Source organism: Mandrillus leucophaeus, unplaced genomic scaffold (genome assembly GCF_000951045.1).
Source record: "Mandrillus leucophaeus isolate KB7577 unplaced genomic scaffold, Mleu.le_1.0 Scaffold166, whole genome shotgun sequence".
Lineage (NCBI taxonomy): Eukaryota > Metazoa > Chordata > Mammalia > Primates > Cercopithecidae > Mandrillus > Mandrillus leucophaeus.
The window spans coordinates 638,928-655,972 of record NW_012101654.1 but is presented as its reverse complement, the minus strand read 5'-3'; positions in this window follow the sequence as shown (position 1 = coordinate 655,972).

The window sequence follows — 17,045 nt, the reverse complement described above, 5'->3', positions numbered from 1 at the left end:
TATATATATATATGATGGAATGTTCTCACTTTATCTTCTCATGGCCAAATCCCATATAACCTTCTTTGCAGAGGCTTGTCAGGAAGTAATCTTTCCCATCTCTGAACTCATATATTCCTTCATCTCTGTCTCTCTCACAGGATCTATTCCTTTCTTCCTCATATGACCAGACTCACTGACTATTGAGGGCACAGTCCATATCTAAGTCATTTCTGTATTTCTTTCACATGACAGCACCTTCCATAGTCTCTTGAATACATAAGGCCCCACATCAGTGCTCATAGGGTGAACTGACAAATGCATGCACTCCTTCTCTAGGTTATAAATTCCCTGAGGGCAGGGAATCTTATTCTTCTACAATATCAGTATTCACATCAGGGCACTGTTCTCCTGAACATGAAAACAGCTCTGAAGAGCTTAAAGGGAATCAACGTCCGAGTTTTCAACTTTCTCGTGTGCTCATTCCACCGACTGAGAATGCAGGCTTGGGGTGGAAGCGTCAGATACTCCTGACCCTTCTCTCCTTTCCTAATCACCTTCTCCCACTTTACTAAACAGACAGACAGATGAACAAATAAATAAAATGTTTCTCTCACCTATCCTCATTTTTTTGTTTCATTGCCTTAAGATGTAAAAGTCTCATGGGTACCAATGAGAAGGATAGTTTCAATTTTTTCATGTGATCCCATTACTTTTTCCAACCCCTGACTTATATTCTCATGAGAGCAGGGGCTTCTAATTTCACCCACAGGAAAAATTCATGGCTAGGCTCTGTATTCTATCTAACCATCTATTATTGTATCTTTTTCTCTATTCTGCAATTAGAAGACAACAGGGAGATGGTTGTCATGGAATGCCTATTAACTCAGTTCTTTAAACTGAAAAGTGAAATCATATGTTTCAGGCAGAAGGGGAGTCTGACTTGACCGGTGGCTTTGACAAGGAGGGCTCATTTGTCATTTAGTTTATATCGTGGACAGTTCTCATAAATTCAGTGAGCTAAGTCTGAATCCCCAAATGTTGACAAGAATGTACTTGAAGTATGTGATAAAATTTAAAAAATTATTGTGTTAGCAAAGGACTTCTGAAATGAAACTTTACTTTCTTTTTTTTTTTTTTTAACAAATCTTTCTTAGTATAGTGTGTATAAAATATTAGCATGTTTAGCACAAGGTGCCTCCAAGTGAAAGTGTAACTGACTGTAGTCATTTGAATGGTCTCGGTAAAGCTCTTAAGTATACTTTCCAAAGAGAGATGTGTTTAGTATCTGGGTAAAGATAAAATATCCTCTGCAAGTCATGTTTCTTAAAAACTATTTTGTTTCCCACAAAATTGAAGGATACCCCAAACAAGTTTTCAGCTAAGTATGGAAATATTTGATCATAGATCACTTTGTCATATCTGACATATAATTTAGAGGAAGTTCATGGAATTGAGTGACAGTGCTGTAACAAGACTTCCATTCTGATCGACTTATTTATGTCAACAAAATTTTTCAGCATTTACAACTACAAAGGCAAAAATTGAGAATGGATTTAATGCCAGACAATACATAATTCTAGCAATAATAAAAGCATTCATAAAACTTATTTTTTTTTTTTTTTGAGATGGAGTCTCGCTCTGTCACCCAGGGTGAAGTTCAGTAGCATGATCTCGGCTCACTACAACCTCTGCCTCCCAGGTTCAAGCAGTTTTCCTGCTTCAGCCTCCTAAGTAGCTGGAACCGTAGGTGTGCACCACCACACCCAGCTAATATTTTGTACTTTTTTGTTAGAGATGGGGTATCACCATGTTGGCCAGGTTGGTCTTGAAATACTGACCTCAGGTGATCTACCTGCCTCAGCCTCCCAAAGTGCTGGGATTACAGGCATAAGCCACCATGCCCAGCCTAACTTTTATGTTTAATAACTATTTATCAAGATATGTGATCTAATAATGTTAATGATAAGAAAATGCAGAAAAAATAATTTAATGTTTAGATTCTGATGGCTAGGTGAAGTGATAAACATACGAATTTTGATTTATGTACCTATTTCAGGGAGAAGAGATGAATAATTAGGTATAATGGAAATAGCAGTTCAAGAAGAAAAATGCATACTGTAAGATTACTGACTCTGAAACAGCTTGTTAATATTTGTAAATTGATAATGGTAGACAGCAAATTGCTCTGGTATTTATATTTAATTCGATGTATTTCAAAGAGTGATATACTAGTTTTATTTTAAAATGTCAATAGTTACAATCTACCAGAAATTAAACTTTTGCAACAATTTGAATTTGTGATTAAAAACTTAGAAGTCAAGCTTAAAAATGTGTGATGGTATATCTAAGTTTTCAAAATTTTCTGGGGTACATATATATAGATATCTTGAAAATAACTGTCTTAAAAGACACTTAGTTGGTGCCCAATGTTCGAAACAGATTAAATGTAAAGTAATAATTAACAGAAGGTATAAACCAGCAATGTTAATTTTTCAAAATCCTGTACAGAGGGAGCGTAATTCTTGGCTAATTTCCACTCAATTAAGAATCTGGTCCACTGGTCATGGTGAAGAGAACAAAAGTGACGGCCTAGCTTTCACCTCCTGCGTGGTCCATGTGTGTCTCTGGGTTAAATTTAAAAATACAGGCTGGGCGCGGTGGCTCATGTCTGTAATCCCTGCACTTTGGGAGGCTGAGGCCGGTGGATGGCCTGAGATCAGGAGTTTGAGACCAGCCGGGCCAACATGATGAAACCTTGTCTACTGGGTGTAGTGGTGCACACCTGTAGTCCCAGCTACTCAGGAGACTGAGGCAGGAGAATTACTTGAACCCAGGAGGCGGAGGTTGCAGTGAGCAGAGATCGCACCACTGCCCTCCAGCCTGGGTGACAAGAGCAAAACTCTGTCTCAAAATAATAATAATAATAATAATAAAAAATACAAAAATAAATTCTTCTGAAAATTTATCCTTCACTAACTATAAGTAATGAACTTTGGCTAACTAATCTCCATATCGGAAGCTTACATTGACTTTACAATGTTTTCAAACATAGTATCAAGAACAAAGTAAATGAGGGTTGTGCCCTAAGAGAAAGGCTTTGCCGTGGGATATTGGACAAGGAAGTCTTGCTCACTGTGGCTCACAGCCCCAGTGTTCTTCAGTTGTCAAGATCTGACTTAACTCTTTGTAGAGAAGGACACAGCATCTCATTCCAGACAGAAGGTGCTCTGGTCATGGCATTCTCTATACAAGCTGCAGTAACAAATTCTGCTGACCTGGGCACATAGCTACATCTGGGGGAAAAAATAAGACTGAGTCCACAGTAAACTTCTTTTAACATTTTCATAAAACTGAGATGAATGTTTCAGTAAGACTTTCCCATGAGCCAAGCTCATCTGATCCCATGCCCTTCCGCGCTCTTGTTACTTCCTCCATGCCAGCCACACTCACCTGTCAGGGCTCCTCAAACACATCAGGTGCTTCCGTTCCACTTGGTCTTTCTGCTGCTAAGTGATTTTCCCCGAGAGTCATGGGGCTCACTGCTTCATTGCATTCTAACCTCTGCCAAAAAGTCACCTTCTCCAAGAGGGCTCTCTGAATACTGTGCCTAAAATCACACCCTCCCCATCATTCTATTGTAGTACCTAGCTACTAATAATTATGTTGAGACAACAGCCTTAAACTGTCTCAGGCAAAGGGGGCATATGGCCATACTATTCATAGCACTTACTGTCACAGGATCCATAGGGTGTCACTTTTCCAGCCAGAAACCTCTCTGACAGGTGGGGCCTTTGCCTGAGTTTTGCTTGGCCCCACTGGGTTCATTCTGCCCACTCAACCTGGCAGGCTGTGCTGAGCTCCTGCTATCAGCCCAGATCCCATGCCTACCAAGGGCAAGCCAGGCATGGAGCAGTAAGAGTTATGTGAGCAGACAAGTGTGGGGTCCAGCCACAGTGCACAGCCAGGTACACTGGCTATTATGGAGGGGTGGGCAGCTCCAGGCATGTGCACAGGTGCCAGCTCAGATGCCAGCTCTGTGCAAGGCTGCAGCTGGATCAGATGTACCACAAGTGGCTTCTACCTGCATCTGGATGAGGAGAACATAGTGGTGCCTGGAAGCTTGGAGATGCCCGGAACTCTAGAGTCACAAAAAGGATGTTACAGCCCTGGCTTGGGAAGACCCTAGGTCTGGGCTCCTTGAAGGGCCACAGCTCTTCTCTCCTTCTCATCACCCACAATGTGGCAAGCAGGGGGCTTGTTTCACCCCTGTTTGTGTTATAGCTCTTTCAGTCCCACCGCTCAGAGGGTCCTGAGTTCTTGTCCTGCATCCAGGAAGAATGATGTAGGTGGACAACTGGAGAGTGAGTGCAGAGGAGCTTCACTGAGTGACAGAACAGCTCTCAGGAGAACCAAAGTGGGTAGCACCTTTCTGTAGGCAGATCATCCTGATGAGTGTGTGAGTCTGACTGAGTCTGGGGTTTTTATGTGCTCAGAATGGAGGAAGTGTGTGCTGATTGGCCCACAGGCAGCCACAGGTGGGCCTTGAAAATGCACCATCTGATTGACTGAACAGTCATCAATGAAGTTCTCACTCTGGGCTGTAGACTTTACTTGGAACTGGCAGCCTGACCCCAGACTTCATGCCATTCCTGGTCTGAAAGTGGAGTTTCACCAGAGACCCACCCCTTCCCCCCTAGGAATCTGCTTTTAACATGCCGTTCACAGCCCCCAGGCTATCCATAAGGAGAGGCACCAGCAGGCACGCGCTGAGCTGCTCTCAGCCTCCTTGCCCCCGACCCATGCTCAATGATGCCCAAAGTCGAGGGAGGCCAAGATGGCAGGGTGTTGGTGTCAGTGCCACTGTGAGGACATGCACACCTGGCTGGGTTGCGACAGCCACCAGGCTCATCCACAACTTTGCTCTGCCCCAAGCAGGGACTTGGAGCAGGGGGAGGACAGGGAGCTAGAACAGGTGTTTTCAAGCCTGTGGGGGTAGGGGGCTTCCTGGGTCCCTGGGAGTGCAGGACTGTCCAGGTCCAGCACCCTGACTGGGTGGCTGCAGCTGTATGCCAGGGAGCAAGGGGCTCCTACCCTGCCAACTCAGGGGGCAGGGCTCCCACCTGTTCTCAGCTCCTGCTGACTATGCACAGCAGGCAGCCCTGGCAGTGCCTCCCCCACTGCAGCTGGCACCTCTTTAGCAGGTACTCCAGATGGGCTGCTGCCGCCATCACGATCACCAGCTGACTTTGTTTTCCATAGAAGTTCCTTGAAGACATGAAGTTTATTTTGTTCCCATAGAGCAGTGCCTGGCACATGCAGGGCCCTTAATAAATATTTATTGAATAATACCAAAATTAGCATTATATGCCAATAATTGTTCCATGTCATGTAATATTCTTCAAGAATATACATTTTAAAGGTTGTTAACACATATTGATGAATTGCTTTCCAAAAAGTTTTTCTAGTCATTCAGCAACATTCTCTGGTCACTCTTAGAACATCGTTCAAATATTAGAATACATTAATATCACTACAAATTTTATAGGCAGTTCCAATGTGCACTTTTATGATGACTCAAAAGAGCAAATAGGTTCTTTACATTTATTGGCTATTTGTATTTTTCCTGTGATTTTTATTATGTGCTCCGTAAAATAGGGGGTAAGGATTATAATCACGCGATATGGTCTCCACACCCAAGACTTTAATTTAGTCAGTGAAAGAGTAAATTTTATAGGGAATAGTAATTATGAAAAAGTTTAGGAATTGATTTTGTTGGGAAATAGTTAAGAAAAAAATACTCAAAACTTTAAAAAGAACAGAACTGGAAAAGCTGCATAAAGTTCTAAAGCAGAAACATTTAGTTACTAAAACACATGGCTTTAAAAATATAACCATTGTTTCCTAATTGACTCTGCTATATCTGCATAGTGAATGGGAAAGGAGCAGAGATTTTGAAAGCAAAGCCCTTCCACTCCCACTGTTCATCAAAATGGAATAGTACAGAAAGGAGGCAGCCATCACCTACTAGCTGCTATTGAAAATAATAGAATCAGTTAAAATTAACTATACCAAATTGTAGCTATGTTAATGGAATTGCAATTAAAGTGATTATTGTGTGGTGTTATTTGCAAAGGAACTCAGAAATAACTGAGTCCTGCCTTGCTACAGATAGGGCAAAACAGTCACAAGAGAAAATCTGACCAAGCTGGTCATTGTCTCACATATTCATTGCTTGGGCACTAGCCTCCCTTTCCAATATAGGTCTTCAGGAAGTCAACTGCTCTTGGAGCATTCTTCCTCTCTGAGTCAGGTGACTCTTTCCTAAACCCAAATCTGGGTCTCTAATGTCAACACTCAAGTTGGTGGAAAGGCTGAATTAAGGTGGACCTCCCAAGATGAGAGGAAATAGAACATGAAGAAACACAAGAGGGAGGGGATAGTAGGAGGAAGGTGCCTGCCCTGATGCTGTGTCTCCTACTCCAGACTTTATCAAACCTGATCTAGGGCTGCCCCTCGAGGCAGGAAAGAGTATAGAGTGGGAGAAAGAGAGAGCTAAAGATAAAGAGAGATGTTTGGAATGCTTCCAAGGGGAAATGGCTCAGGCCCTCATTATCATTCTATCCTCTATGGAAGCAACAGAGACCAGAGAGGAAAAATCCGCACTCCAGTGTTGCCACCTTCATCTGTTTGAAAATTATGTCAACACACAGTCCTACGGTTTGAATAATTCAGATAATAACTCTTTCCCATTGCGGGTAGGGTGTCTTGATCTTGTCTCCTCCTTTGGGAGGAGTGATGAAGGGTGTGGAGGAAGGAGCAGAAATACTCAGTGAGCTTCTCTTGCAGGTCAATGCTCGCCATTCTCATCAGAGATAAGATGGCAGAGGCGGGATAGGGAAATCCATGGAAGTTTTGCTCCTGCCTTAAACGAGGTGAGAATACTCAAAGCAAAATTAGGTCTAAAGTTCAGAGAGATGCTCTTTGCTGCAAAGGGTAATACTTGAAATAGAGCCACCTGGGGATTTATTAGCCTGAAAATTTTAGGAACTTCAAACGAAACAGTATTAAATGGGAAAGCATCAATTCTCCTCAGAATTCAGAAATTTAGGGAAATAAGAACTATATGTCAGAGAGGAGGGATATTTTACCTACAGATTTTTGTTCATTTGTTTCCCTTGGTCTAAAAGAATATTTAACGTTAAACTGAACTTGAATTTTTAGAATCAGAAGTTTAAAACCAGAATGAACATTTAGCAGTGATCTTGATGCTCAAACATTGCAGATGAGAAGGTTGACATGGTATCACTAAGCTAGACTAGAATCCAAGCTTCCAGCCTAATGTGTGGAGTCTTTTTTCATTTTTTCAGTAAATGAATCATGTGACAGAATCTCACGAGAGGACAAGTTTTGTTTAAAACTGAATGATAAAGATTCACCACAAAGAAAGCTGGACATATACGAAGTTTAAAATCTAGTTTCTATGTCTATGAATACAAGAAATGCATCACCAAAGTAAACAAGATCACGATCTAGTGATAGCTTAAACAATCTTCAAATGTGTGATCCATAATGCTCTCAGAAAGGGAAGAATGGTTTTTTTGGTGCTGCTACTAATTGAAAAGCACATACAACATGCATGTCTAAGGCAGTCTCATGTAATATAGTAGTACCCTGGCTGTGTGCAGTGGCTTATGCCTGTAATTCCAGCACAGTGGGAGGCCAAGGCAGAAAGATCATGAGATCAGGAGTTCGAGATCACCTGACTAACATGGTGAAACCCCATCTGTACTAAAAATACAAAAAAATTAGCTGGGCGTGGTGGTGGGTGCCTGTAATCCCAACTACTTGGGAGGCTGACGCAGGAGAATTTCTTGAACCCAGGAGGTGGAGGTTTCAGTGAGCCGAGATTGTGCCACTGCACTCCAGCCTGGGCAACAGAGCAAGACTCCATCTCAGAAAAAAAAAAAAAACCCACTATATATATGGGGGGGAGGGGAGAGAGAGAGAGAGAGAGAGTAGCACTTTCTATTCACCAGGCACCGTCAGAGGCATTTTACATGTTTCGTTGCATTTTATCCTCCTAACAATCCAATGTGCTAAGTGTTGTGATTATTCATATTTTACAGATGAGGAAACTAAATGACAGAGACGTTGAGTCACTTGCTCAAAGTCACACTGTGTGTTAGTGGTGGAACCAGGATACAACACATGAATAGCACTGAGAGTAACTGCTTTTAGTAAACTGTGAAAGAGGGAGCAACTGCCACTTCCTAGAGTAGAATCTTACTCAAAACACACCACCGGTTCATTAGAACCTAGCAAATGTGATGTTTAAAGAGGATTAACAAAAGGATGTGTTCTGTTGTTATTTTTTTTACGTATTCTGGATTTCGTTTTTAATCAAAGTAGATCATCAGAAGGCTACCCAATTGAAATATATCTTGGCCACTGATGGACTTGTTTTTACAAACTTTTCAGATAATGGCCTTGCCTTTTCTTGGAGGGTGTTTTAAAGCACAATCTCATCAATTTCATTCTTACATTTTATTTAGGAATTGTGTTGAGGCATTGTCTGGTACATTATTTAGTGTCTGGTACATGCAGCTCAGTGTGGAAAAACTTACTTTAGAAATAGGTGCTGGAGGCTGGGCGTGGTAGCTCACACCTCTAATCCCAGCACTTTGGGAGGCTGAGGTGGACGGATCACTTGAGGTCAGGAGTTCGAGACCAGCCTGGCCAACATGGGGAAACCCCATCCCTACTGAAAAAACACAAAATTAGCCAGCGGTGGTGGTGGGCACCTGTAGTCCCAGCTACTTGGGAGGCTGAGGCAGGAGAATTGCTTGAACCAGGGAGGCAGAGGTTGCAGCAAGCCAAGATCGCATCATTGCGCTCCAGACTGGGTGACAGAGTAAGAGTCTCGAAAGAAAGAAAGAGAGAAAGAGAGAAAGAGAGAAAGGAAGGAAGGAAGGAAGGAAGGAAGGAAGGAAAGAAGGAAGGAAGGAAGGAAGGAAGGGAGAGAGACAAATGTGTGCTGGAAAAGCCTTGCTTCTCCTGTGATAAGTGTTTGATATCTGAGACTGTTGTCTTTTTCATTTTGTACACCAGGAAGCTCAGAATGAAATTTCAAAATGACCTAAAATGACCTATTACAATTACATATAGCAATTATGGTGCGGGCATGTATTTTCACTTGCTTCTACTTTTGACTTTTACATGCATTAATATTTACTTTTTTCTTTGACACAATTCTCTCTACTCCTCCTCTTTCTCCTCCTCCTCCTGCTCCTCTTCTTCCTCTCTTTTCCTCCTTCTTCTTACCATTTGGGGGATATGTTATTGTGAACCAGCTTAAATCTTATGTAAAATCATTATAGATGTAAACTAACATCACTTAGTGTAGGGACAAAAATCAATATCTAAGAACACTTTGAATCAGAATCTTTTCATTCAACAACAGTAAACTATTAATACTTATATTAAATGTCTAATTACATAATTGGAGAGAACCACTTAAATACAAATATTTGTGTTACAAAGAGCTTAAAAATAATTATTTAGACAATGAAGCTAATGCTTAGAAAGGCTCAGTGGTGTCCCCAATGTCACCTAGCTAGTTAGAAGCAAGAACAGGATGAGGGATAAGAAATTACTTAATGGGTACAATGTATATTATTTGGGTGATGGCCACACTAAAAGTCCAGACTTCAACAACATGTGATATATTCATGTAACAAAACTGCACTTGTACCCTCTAAATCTATTTTTCTGTGTCCCCCAACACAGAAATAAGAGAACAAATATTTATATACTTGGTATATAAAACTGAGTTGAATATTATGTTTTACATCTCTTTGAAGATACCACCAAATAAGTCTCTCTTTTAAAAAATATGTAAAGCGTTATCAACAGGTAAAAATACCAGAAAGCAAAATACGATTACTGCCTAACCAGAAAGCCTAACAGTCTAACCAGTAACTCTAAAATAGCTTAGAGTTAGAGTGCAATGGGATCAAGCCTGTAATGGAAGTATGCACAGGGAACTACCGGAAGACAGAACCAACACCTACCTTAGCCAAGGATGGCTAGAGAAAGCTTTGCAGAATGATGATGGTCAAATCGAGCCTTGAAGAAGCAGTAGGAATTACTGTAGAGGTAGAGAAGGGTGGGAATGTTTGGGAGAGCGAGGAAAAGAAACTAAAGAAATAGGCAGAGATTAGAACACAACAGTTCCTTTTCCTTAAGCCTATGAGAGCTCTGGACAATCTTCAGCAAGAAAGGGTGCATGTTCATTCTTTGGAATCATCTCTACAGAATGGGCTGGAGAAGAGTTAGTAGTAGAAGTAGAAAAACTGTTTCGCTGGCTAGCACAATAATTCAGATGAGAAGTAAGAAGTATCACTGAGGACAGAAAGAAAGAATTTTTTTTTGGTTCCTTTTTTTTTTTAAACTATTACGAGCATTAAAAAATCTGCAGGACTTGGTGATTAAATCAGGTGGGTGGTGATGGAGAGGAATGAAGGTCAGTGAAAAATCAAGAATGACTCTCAGACTGGTGACTTGGGTGACTATGTAAATAGAGACACCATTTCACAAGACAGGAGAAAAAGCAAAGCAGTGGGTTTGGAAGGCGAGTCCACTGTTGAACATCCTTATGAGCTGTCATTAGACAACCCAGTGGAGTCCAGTTGGCTTTGTGTATGTGGCTCTGAATTGTAATAGAGCAATCTAAGGGGCAAAAAGAGAATTGGAAATTTCTCCAAGATTGCTCTCAGTGATTTTTTTTAAAAGTCATATATATTATTTTACAGGAAAGCAATTTCTCTGGGATCGTGATATATAACTTACATGTGGTATACAGGTGAAGTCAGTAGCACAAAATGAGACTGCACAGAGCAAAAGAGATCTGAAATACAAACTTCCCATGTTTAAATGTTGGGTAAAGAAGAGCCTGTATTAATCCATTCTCGCATTGCTAAAATAACTACCCGAGACTGGATAATTTATAAAGAAAAGAGGTTGAATTGGTTTATGGTTCTGCAGGCTGTACAGGAAGCATGGCTGGGGAGTCCCCAGGAAATCATGGTGGAAGGCAAAGGGGAAGCAGGCACAACCTCCCCTGGCTGGAGAAGGAGAAGAAAAGAGCCGGCGGGGTGGGGGTGGGGAGGTGCTATGCACTTTTAAATAACCAAATCTCGTGAGAACTCACTCACTATCGTGAGAACTGTAAGGGGAAAATCCACCCTCATGATCCAATCACCTCTCACCAGGCCCCTCCTGGGATTACAATTCCACATGAGGTTTGGGTGGAACACAAATCCAAACCATATCAGAACCTCTGAGCAATTCAGAAGTAATCAGACAGGCTGGATGAAAACCTGGAAGGCTTTATGTTGGAAAAGCCAAGAAAAATGTCAACTTCTACAAAGTTTCGACCAAACAAAAATCACACAACACAAAAGTAAACTGCAAAAATATTTAAAGATGTAATAGATGCTGTCCCTTTCATACTGGCCATTGGAAACTCACTGATAATAATATTGAGATCAATTTTACATAACATCTCACATAATTGAAAACCAAACTATATATATTGTAGATACTCAATAACTGTGTACTAAACCAATGAAAGGATGTTCACTGCAGATTGGATAAAAGTACTTTGGTTGCTTTATATGTATTCTGGGTATGAAAAAGCCATCAGCTCTTCTGTGACTAGCATATACCTGTAAATTCAAGCTAGCAATTGTGCATTTTATAGCAAGCAAAATCATTTAATCATTTAATCCCCGTGGGTTAACTTTTATAAAAGGTTTTTAAAAGTTCAGTTTAATACTTTTTTTTTCAGTCCAATTATTTTACATAGATTTAATCAATGAAATAAGGATTTAAACTGAGGAAGAAATCATGACTCTTTGGAGGGGTGAATGAGAAATTGTGGATTGAATCACTTAGTGTGATTCTGGGTGTGTGGAAGATGCTTGAAAAATGACAGCCATCGATGTCATTACAACATCTCTGGAATCAAAATGTTCTCTATTTAAAGGCAAGTTGTAGAAACTAATGGTTTCTGCATGGTGTGCCTACAGGAAATTATTTGGGGATTAATTGAAAGGAATTAATTTTTTCTTTTGAAAATATGTTGATAGTAACATTTGTGTGAATGGTCATCAAGTTGAATCATTACCATAATAGTATTCTGGGTTTTTTTTGAAATTCTGCTATTGTGGAGACATTGTCAAAGTTATCCTCTTAGGCATTTCATCTTATGATAAATATTGCATTCCCCAATCTCAGTTGCACATACATAACTATCCGTGGAAGGGCAAGATTAGAACGAAGAAAAAGGAGAGAGAGTTGGAAATCACCGCTATTTCTTATGTCAGCAAGCATTCCGGGTATTTTTTAGCAGCTTGTTTTGGTCTATTGCTTGCCAAAGCACTATGAAAAAAATATGTAATTATATTTCACAAATAATTGATATAAACATTTAAAGAGTGAATCACAATCATACCTTGTTTTATCCTTTTCTCTCTGCTTTCAAGCCTCTCTCTTTTTACAGTAGCTGCATGTTGGTTCTAGGCTGAGTGCCAGTTGTATCAATTAAACAGTAACTAATTCAAGTACATTTGCAATCTGTGTTTGAAATGCCAGCCCATACAGTAGTTACCAATTAAGCATGAGGCAGATTAATGGATGCATTGTTCTCCTGGGCTAACTTCACCACATTGTCATTAGGCATGTAAGCCTCACTGAACCAAAGACTTCCATTTAAAGGGAAAGGAAAACACATGCTTACAAAAAAAAGAAAAAAAAGTTGGGTGTTTTATGTCAAGCAGAATTATTTAACAGGAAAGGTGGTGGGTAACCTTTTGAAGGGAGAAGAAATTATGGCTGTTTAGTGTCTTTCTCAATCCCTTTATTTTGTGTAGATTTGATCAATGGAGAAATATAAAGGTACAAAATGGGGAGGAAAATAATGGGAACAGATCAAACAGACAAATGGCTCCTGTAAGTTCACAGTTCTTAAAACAGATGTTCTTTTCAGCTGGCTATAGTATATCATTATCTCCAGGAACCCTGAAGATGAAGTACAAAGATGCACTAGGGACGGTGGAAATGCAGCGTAGTTACTGTGTAAAACACTTGGCTCTATACCCCTGTTCCCTGCCCCACTTACCACTCTCCACTTAAGGAAACAAATATTTTAGGCAATGACTTGGTCCATTTTAAATGTATAGGCTTGTGGTTCTTAGAACCAAGTGCAATCTTTCCAAAATTATACTGTTTCGGCCCTCAGTAAACATTTAATGATTGCCGTAGTTCACATCAGAACAAATGGAAAGAGACTGTGAATTTAAAAGGTAGCAAATTCATTTTAATTCTCCAGCATGTGTGAGTTTCTGTGGAAATGTCTCTTCTTTTTTCTTTTCTGTTTTGCTTTGGCCAGTTAAAATAAGCTAAATTCCTAAAAAAATACTTAATTCCTTCTTATTAAAGAAAATAAATACTTTTTGTATTTGATGTGCCATTTTTCCCCCCACCGGGCATAGCGTGGTTAAATAAATGGCTAACCAATTTCCCCCAATTTCTAGAATATTTAAGAATTACACAGCCAATTGTATCAGTTTGATATGTAACAGTTAAATACGATCTACAGAGCACCACTGTTTTTTAAATGCATCCATTCAGCAAACTCTGATTTATTTCAGTTTTCTGTCGCCCCTCAGAATGCTCCGTTGCAGTCCAGAACCGTGCACACAAAGCTAACTGCACTTCTTCACAAAGCTGTATAATCATAAGCATGCTCACCACCTTCCTTCCAACGCCACTTTTTGCCTTTTCCCCCCTTTTAGCAAATGGCTGTGCGTCTGCTCTTTGTAGAGGGCCCAGCAAGACACCACTCACTATTCTGCATTGACCAGGAAGAGCAGATGGAAGCAGAATTTGCTGAATTCTTGGGGAAGGTTGTTGCTGTGTGATTTATCTTCTTTGATACACTGCAATGTCTCTGAATCCAGAAGGTGTATGTGTGTGTGTGTGTGTGTGTGTGTGTGTGTGTGTGTGTGTGTGTCTGTCTGGTGTGTGTGCGTGTGTGTGTATGTATCTGTCTGTCTCTATCTCTGTAGTGTGAAAATAGAAAGTAAGCCCTTGTTGGTAGAGCTGTCTTTAACTAACTTTAATCATTGTGGAGACTTTCCAATTCAGCTGTCATTTCTGCTTTCAGTGCATTTAAGATGATTTAGGTTTCCCAGATAACTGGAGTATGTGGCTTTCCTACTAACGCATGTATGGGAAGGGCTCTTGCTTCCTATTCCCCAATCCTTCTTCTCTTGGCTTTTCCTTTTCCAACCTTCTCCCACCCTTCCTCCCCCTTTCCCATTATTGGCTCATTGGTGGAGGAACAGAAATGTTGAAATCAATATGAGAATAAATTGCCACATGGTCTTTATTGTGGAGGCAAGGTTTCTACAGAAAATCCTTGTAATCAGAAAAGAGGGAAGATGAGATTAAACTGATTAAACTGAGAAAGTCAAAAAAGGACAACTTGAAAGATTAGCTCTACAACGCCAGGAAAGCATAACCTTCCGTGCATGCTAAGTAGAGCTGTCCTCTCCACTATCAGCCCCTTCATCGGGTGACCTTCTGCTGCATTAGCACAAAGCTACTTGATCCAAGGCAAATACTGGAAATTGAAAAGCCAGAATGCCAGTGATTACAGCAGGTATCAATATTATTGTAATGATGCTTCGTTATCATGAGGGAACTTAATTACTTAGGGAGAGTGAGAAGGCCAGAAGGGAAAGCGCCAAGTCACAGCTGTAGTCAGCATCCAGATCAGGGCTGATAGTGAAGAACTGCCTTAAATTCAGATTCAACGGGAGTCAAAGAATGAGAGAAAGAAGGAAGGTTACGTTTTCAGGAGACTGTCTTGGGCACGCATAGCAAATGGCCACTGAAATGCAAGAGTGGGTTATGAGCTTCCAAAATGCCTTCTGCATCATCTGGCACATAGTAGGTGCTTCATAAATATTGAGTGAGTGGAAGGATAAATCATTAAATATACAAAAATGAATCAACTAAAATTATTTCCGTGGCATGCTGAAAACAAAGAATTCCGTTAAAAATAAAGATTTATATTATTACATTGAGGGTATTGGTCTTAACCAACTCAACTCCTTTTTCATGCAAAGCTAATCTTAGATCTCAACCTCCTTAAGGGGCCTTTCAAACCAAATTTCTGTCTCTCCCTCCCTCCTGCTTCTCTCTCTACTTTTCCATAGAGGTTTACAGTTCTTAGCCTGGTTGCTGTGACGTTATCACCCTGAAATGCAGAGTTCAAGCTGGGCATATGTTTTCTTTTAACTCTGACCCCTAAATAGAAATGCCGAGCATTTCTGAACACTCGAGGGCTGCGGTTGTGCTCATCCAAGCCAGAATTAGCCCCATTTATGAAACTACAAATAGACATGACCCAGCCCGACCTGCTTCCGTCAGAGTGATGTGTGAAATTCATTTTTCCAAATTTATTGAATCAAATTTATTTATTTTTGAGTAGGCACAAAAGCCAAAGTAAACTGCAAACTGCATTTGAATGAACTCTTACATTCAGTCCGTCATACCATCAAAGCCAGTTTTTTTTTTTTTTTTTTTGGCCCAAAGATGGAAAAAAAAAAGAATTCAAAGAATCTGAAAAAAGAAAATGTATTTGGGGAAGGGAATGTGAAAAAACTAAGGTTGGAATGGAGCATTTTGAAGGCTCTGTAAACACTTGTAGATTAATTTAGAAGTCAGTAATGTTGCAGGGGGCAGGGACTACCTTCCTTCTGCCACTTACTCATAGTTATACTTTGGAGACATACGGCCTTGGGGTAAGGAAGTAAACAGTAATAGAAGACATGATGGGATTATCCACTATGGTCTCTTACAGAAAAGCAGGTAAACAATTCTAATTAAAACCTTCTTTGAGACCTGGTGTAGTGGCTTATACCTGTAACAGCACTTTGGAGGCCGAGGCCAGTGGATCACCTGAGGTCAGGAGTTTGAGACCAGGCTGGCCAACATGGCAAAACCTTGTCTCTGCTAAAAATACAAAAATTAACCTGGTGTGGTGGTGCATGCTTGTAGTCCCAGCTATTCAGGAGGCTGACGTGGGAGAATTGCTTGAACTTGGGAGGCAGAGGTTGCAGTGAGCTTTGATAGTGCCGCTGCACTCCAACCTGTATGATAAAGCAGGACTCTGTCAAAAATAAAAAAGCAGAAACCTTCTTTGCATAAGTGGTGGGAAGTATAGATGGTGGGTATTTTTCATGTTATCTGAGATGAATGCTTTCAGAACTCACAGCCTAAATCTAACTGCAAGTTTTCTTATGGTATTCCTGCCAGTTCACTGTCCATACTGGGGAGGCTCAGGCATCTCTGGGCCTTGGAATTGAGGCTAGCTTTACCCAACACGTTGGGGAGAGACAAGGAAGATCTTGCTTCAGGCCAACTTTTTGCCTCCCTGTATCCCCATTTCTTGTTTTAGGATTTACCTATTCCAGTGTTGATTAACTAGGTGTGTTTCTTCCCCTCGAAGGTAAACACCATCCTCTAAAGGCCCTAGAACCAAGAATTCAATCCCATTTGTTCGAGCATATATTTTAAAGAGCTCCAGGTGTGAATATTCTAGTGTTGCCTATGTTAGTTAGATCTGTGGTTCTCCACCTTGGGCGCACATTAGAGTCACTTGAGAAGATTTTCATAAACACTGCCTCATTCCCCCACATTGTGATTTAGTTGGTTTGGAACGAGGTTTGAGTTTTCTTTTCCTTGACTATGGTAAATCCTTGGGTGATATGATGAGTGGGTTCATGCTGTCTGATTCTTCCACGTTGTTAACCAGCTTTTTCCATTTCAATTTCTGATAGTATCGTGTCTAAAGGAGCAATGTTTCTCCTTCCTTTTGCTACCTCTAAATCTATAGTCTACACTCAATCAAAATACCTGGTGAGCTTTCAAAATATATGTGTACCTGAGTCCACCCCAAGATACTTAATTGGTGTTGATACAAGATTATCATG